Source organism: Macrobrachium rosenbergii, chromosome 56 (genome assembly GCF_040412425.1).
Source record: "Macrobrachium rosenbergii isolate ZJJX-2024 chromosome 56, ASM4041242v1, whole genome shotgun sequence".
Lineage (NCBI taxonomy): Eukaryota > Metazoa > Arthropoda > Malacostraca > Decapoda > Palaemonidae > Macrobrachium > Macrobrachium rosenbergii.
Genome location: NC_089796.1, coordinates 24185095 through 24191094, shown reverse-complemented (window position 1 = coordinate 24191094; position 6000 = coordinate 24185095).

Sequence of the window (6000 nt, the reverse complement as noted above, 5' to 3'; positions counted from 1 at the left end):
TTCTAACTGGTTAACTTATAAACTGTATCCTGCCGAAGTATGTTAGAAAAACAATTTTTTTTGCATTGTTTTGTAATGCAAAGTCATAATCTGTATGAAAAAAGTTGTAGCGCTTTCTTTCTCTTCTCAACTTACAATTTACTGCCGTAACAATAAAGTATTTGCTTAGAGCGAATATTCGCAACCATGGCTGAGTTGCAAACCAACTTGACCAATCTGTCTAAGGGTATAAATAACAATCACTGGCTTAGGTGAGCGTAAAAGAGAATTATTACATCTGTTTAGTTACCTCCATGAGATGTGCGGTTCAAGTGAAAGAGACTCCCGCTACATACAGACATATACATTAATATCAAAATTGTATAATGTAAAGTGGACTAGATACTACTCTTCCTCCCTGATACGTGGTTGTGTAAAAATTGATATACTACATTTATCCGGATTGATTTATAATAGAGCAGTGTGCCGTTCAGAGTTAATGCTTTGATTGAAGCAGAATGTTTAAGTAGTCATTCAAAGCTGGAGTTTCTGCTCTTATAATTTGGCGTCGCAACAACTTTGATCGTTGACATTCATGGTTATAAGCTGGTACAGAATCAGTTGTGTATTAGTCTACAGTGTAATGTATAGACTTTGTTTCATTGACATTAATAAATTGTGGTGTAATTATTTATATTTCTTTTTACTAATAAATCGGCTTCCCTTCGAGGGGTGGAGAACAGAATGGTGCTGTAGTCACTGCCACACTCCTCCGTGGTCTGTTTTAAGCAACAACACACAAGCCTCATTTTGGGTTTTCGTCCTAAATTCGTATGATAGGGTGTTCAAGAAAGCTTCTCTCCCGTCAGTGCACCTCATGCGGTGCAATTTTTACTTGAGGTTCTTTGCGGCGTCCCTTCGGCCCTTAGCTGCAACCTCTTTCATTCCTTTTACTGTACCTCCGTTCATATTCTCTTTCTCCCATCTTACTGTCCACCCTCTCCTAACAATTGATTCATATTGCAACTGCGAGGTTTTCCTCCTGTTACACCTTTAAAACTTTTTCACTGTTAATTTCCGTTTCAGCGCTGAATGGCCGTAGTTGCCCCAGTGCTTGGCATTATGCCTAAAATGTATAAATCAATCAATCAACCAAGACAGCTTCTAGGAGATTTCACAATTAAAATCTCTCTCTTTCTAAATCTAAGATGTCTTCCTCTTTCCGCCGATTGTTCTCTCGTATTACACATCTCAGAATGTCTACAGAGGTTAAGGAAAGGTTCTTTACTTTGTATTGCCCATTTGATCATTTATTTTACGTGGTCCTTTTTATACCTTCTTATATTACTTTTATTCCGGGATATTCCGAGACAGGCAAGGACATCAAAGCAAGCTCTGAAAGCTCGCTGAAAACAAGGCTCTAATTACTGACTCAAAGGCTGTTGCCTTTTTCCTTTAAGAAATGGCCTATTTTGATACGTAAACGATTTCGTAATATATATATATATAATTATATTTATATGTATATATATATATATATATATATATATATATATATATATATATATATACTATATATATATATATGTGTGTGTGTGTGTGTGTGTGTGTGTGTGTGTGTGTGTATATATATGTTTGTGTATGTAACCGCTTTGCACATGTGCCTTAATTTTTCAGATTTTTCCTTCATCCGCAGTGTCTGTATATATAAATATTGGCTTCATTTATCTTACCGGTGCACTGTTTCCTTTTCACAAATTGGCATCACATGCTGCAAACGTTAAGCACAGCAAGTAATGGCGTATTTGGCTCGTTTCCTTTGAATGTGCTCACATATTGTATGGTCATAAAAACCAAATGTAAATAATGCGCAGCTGAAAGTGATACGAATATAACAAACCGTGCATATGGATTGGCGACTAGTCATTCTCCAACTTCTGGGTGTTTACTCTGGTTATGTTTCAATATAAACACACACACACACATAGCTGTCATATAATAATAAGACTAAAACAAAGGAAACGGTACATCACTGATAAAATTCGTGTGGTGTTTGTTTTGGGACAGACTTCCTGTCGGTTCGGCCAAAGAAAGGACGTTACCAAGAATATACCAAGGGTCGTTATTTCCTTTTTAGGTTTGAAGTTCCAAGTCGCTATTTTTGTATTTATTTATTATTTTCTTTAACTTGTATTTTTTCATTGCTACGATTTATGAGGTTCTTATCAATTAATTATTTTCAGTTTTGAATTCATTATTATTCGTTTATGAATTTTTAAGTTTTTTAGTCAGCATAATTTATTACATATAGTTTTTCACTTTCCCTGGTGTGTCTTATTTCTGGATTTTATTTGGTATTTTGTCTTTTCAGTGAACTTCAGCATTTTTCCAATTGTTAACCTCCTTTTCATACATCGCACATTGCATCCCAAAGTAACCCTTAATCTGTAACGAAGCCTGTTTATGCGCAGCAAGGCGCTCACCGCTTTGTTTCGCTACCAGATGCGGTTGGTTCCTGGTACCAAAACAAAACACAGTGAGTGTGTGTGTGTGTGTGTGTGTGTGTGTGTGTTGTGGGGGGTGGGGATGACATTATCACCCCACCTACCCGGAAATGCCTCATTCCTTGACACAACGTACCTCGCACTCCCATTTCCTTTAATCTTCCTCAACACTCCCCCCCCCAAAAACTTCTTTTCCTCTCACGCCTAATTCTTCCCTTCTCTTCTAAAGCTTCTTACTATTCCATGACCTGTCCCTCGTCCTCCGTCCTTTCCCATGCCCTTCTATTTCCCCTTCATATATTGTATTTCCTTCCCATCTAACTATTCATCAGTTTTCCCTATCCCACCCTCCCCCTCCCAACCCTTCTCCCATTCCCCTACCTATCCTCCCCTCCTCCACCCCATATGCCTCTTCCTGAAGTCGTCTTTCCCTCGGTTGAACAACCACCTGTCGCTCAATTTCTCTCCTGAGATTGATCTGTTTAGAGGTACCCAGAACCTCCGGCAAGACTTCGCCGTGTATTTTGCCCCCAACAGCTCCCGAGGGAAATGTCACGATGATAAAGATTATTGGGGGAAAAGCGCGAGAGAACATCTGATGATGCCCCCTTAAGGCTGCCAGAGAGAGAGAGAGAGAGAGAGAGAGAGAGAGAGAGAGAGAGAGAAGGGCTGTTATGGTCGTGGTGATTCCTCGCCATTAATGCTGGCAAGGAACTCTGTTGATGTAACATATCAGCTCACATTAAATATTTGTACTAATCTCTCTCTCTCTCTGTTTATATATACATATATATATATATATATATATCATATATATATATATATAAATATACATATATATATATATATATATATATATATATATATATATTTATTTATACATATGTATATATATATTGCTAGAAGTACTCATACTTCTCAGTTCTCCATGTTTTCCGTTTGAAAGTCACATTCAGAGCCAAGGATGCAAGCTCTCCGCCACTCCTTGTTTTCAAATCTACACTTGACAATAGATTCGTCAGGGTCCGAAGTATAACCTTCCCTTGTCAGCCTCCTACGCCTCTCCAAAAGCGTCACTCTAAATCTGTCTTCTTGGCTTGCTGGCCGAAAGTCTTTTCTTCCAGATAGCGCCTTGTTTCTTGGGATATACGTGACATGCCCACGGCAGAATCTAACGGCGATCGTGCACCATCGAAGCATCCCACCTGAAATGCCCCAAGCGCTGAACACCGGCAGTCCGGGGCAGGTCATACAAGGCCGCAAAGAGGTCAAGAAGCCGGAAGCAGACTGGACACTGACCCAGTAACACGCTGCCGTGTGTGCCCTCCGAGCCCTTGCTCATTCTTTGTCTGGCCAATACCCTAACCTTCCAAGTGCCAATCTGAGTGTCCATTGCAGAAGTCCCACTCGACAGAGAATCCATCGATGCTGTATTCACAGATCTTCACCCAGGAATTAAGGTATGTGCGGTTGAAAGGTTTTCGGTCAACTATCTTGTTCTTATTTTCATTCTGTTTCTGTTTCCCCCTTGCATTGTGCTTAGACCCTGAATCAATTGTCAGTAACTATTCATCAGAGTTAAGAGTAATTTGCCTGATCATAAATTGATGTCTTTCTCCTTAAGCCTTCAGCAACTCCCTCTGTAAAGATTTAGATGTGCTTGGCTTGTCAAGTGATCGTGTGTCTTTCTCCATGTTTGCAGAAAGGTTGTGTGTGCTGCTGTTAAACCATCTGCCTCCACTGTGCCCCCATGTCTATCAATCAAGCCTTCAAGCTGATTTTATTCATGTATCATTTCATGTATCATTTCACTTCAGAGGTGCCAAGAGCCCAGTGTATATGGCTGTCTGTAATGAATTCTCCTGAGTAATGTAAATACGTGTAATTAATTTAGACCCAGAATTTCTCTCCTGAGTCCTTCCCCTAATTGAAATCTCATTTAGATAACTTATTTTTGTATTACGTTGTGTTGGCCTCCGGTCAGAAGCGTCCACAACAAGAGTACAGTTGACTGAATATATGTGTTGTAATATAAAATATATGTATATACATATATATATATATATATATATATATATATATATAAATAAATAAATATATATATATATATATATATATATATATATATATATATATATATATATATATATATATATATCAGTCTTTTAGTAAAGGGTTTTAATATAAAAAAGTGGTCACTTTCACATTATATATATATAATTATATATATATACATATATATACACAGCATATGTATTAAAGCGAAAATTTGTATACAAATGAAATTAAGGGAAAGGAGAGGAGTATTATATTTTTGGTAGAATCGTATGGGGAATACGAAAGAAAGGAAACATAAAGCTACAGAATGAAAAGTCTATACCAAAATGTCATGAGGATGATTACTGAAACTCTATGGAGAGAATCCGTTGCCTTTAGTTACCGAGACACCATCAGTTTCGTCGTTTCTATGAGGCGGGTAAGAATGTCAAGGGTGTAAACATTGGTAAGATATTTATGTGCAATAAAATTCTGGCACTTTTAATCATGTCATAGTTTCACCCTTAATATTGTCTGGGATGCATCACGAACTGTTTTCGGAAGTTTGAATCATTTCGAAGGTCCTTTGGATTTGGAATATAAAATTTAGGCCAAAGGTCAAGCGCTGGGGCCTATGAGGTCGTTCAGCGCTGAGAATAATTTCGAAACAACTGTTAGGAGAGGTGGAAAGAAAGATGACGAAAGAGAATATGAATGGAAGTATAGTAAAAGGAACGAAATGGGTTGCAGCTAGGGGCGTAAGGGACGCTGCTAATAACCTTAAGTAATGCCTACAGTGCATTGCGTGAGTGCATTGACTCCACTACCTCCAACGGGGTCAAAGGTCACTTGCTTCAGGCTGCTTTTATTAAGCTGGCCAACATAATCTGTCTTTCAATAAGATTTTGACTTTCCACAATATAAGAGCGGTGGTTCTTGCCCGTCTATCCTTTGCGATTGCCGATACACTTAATTTTTTGCTATCATAGAGCTTTAGCTAGAACCAGTGGGCCTCGTTTGGCCAAATATTTTGCGATTTAGATACTCCGTGGATCGTAATATTCCATTATGGCTTGAAAAGGGTCAGAGGTACTGCCTGAATAACAGCAGTCTTCTGTTTTCCATGTTTTCATTTATATGGGCTTTTTCTGTCTGTATTTACCTTCTTTTTACAGTTTTTCCATTTATTTCAAAAGATAAGTTACAGACTCCTAAAAGAGAAAGGTTACTCCAAATACCAAGGAAAAAGATGTCAGCATCTGCAGAGAATGCCTGTCCACTCACAGATTTAAGGGAAATTCAGACTTTTTATTATGACTTGGAAACAACAAGAACTTTGGGATTGTCATGTAGGAAAGGTTATTAGGCCCTATTCTTGAACCTTAAGATGGTTTTGGTTGGAGGTCAGTTAGAAAGATGAAATGTAAACCATAATTTATGAGACTCGTGACGACAAATCCATGAGTTATCAAGTAAATTC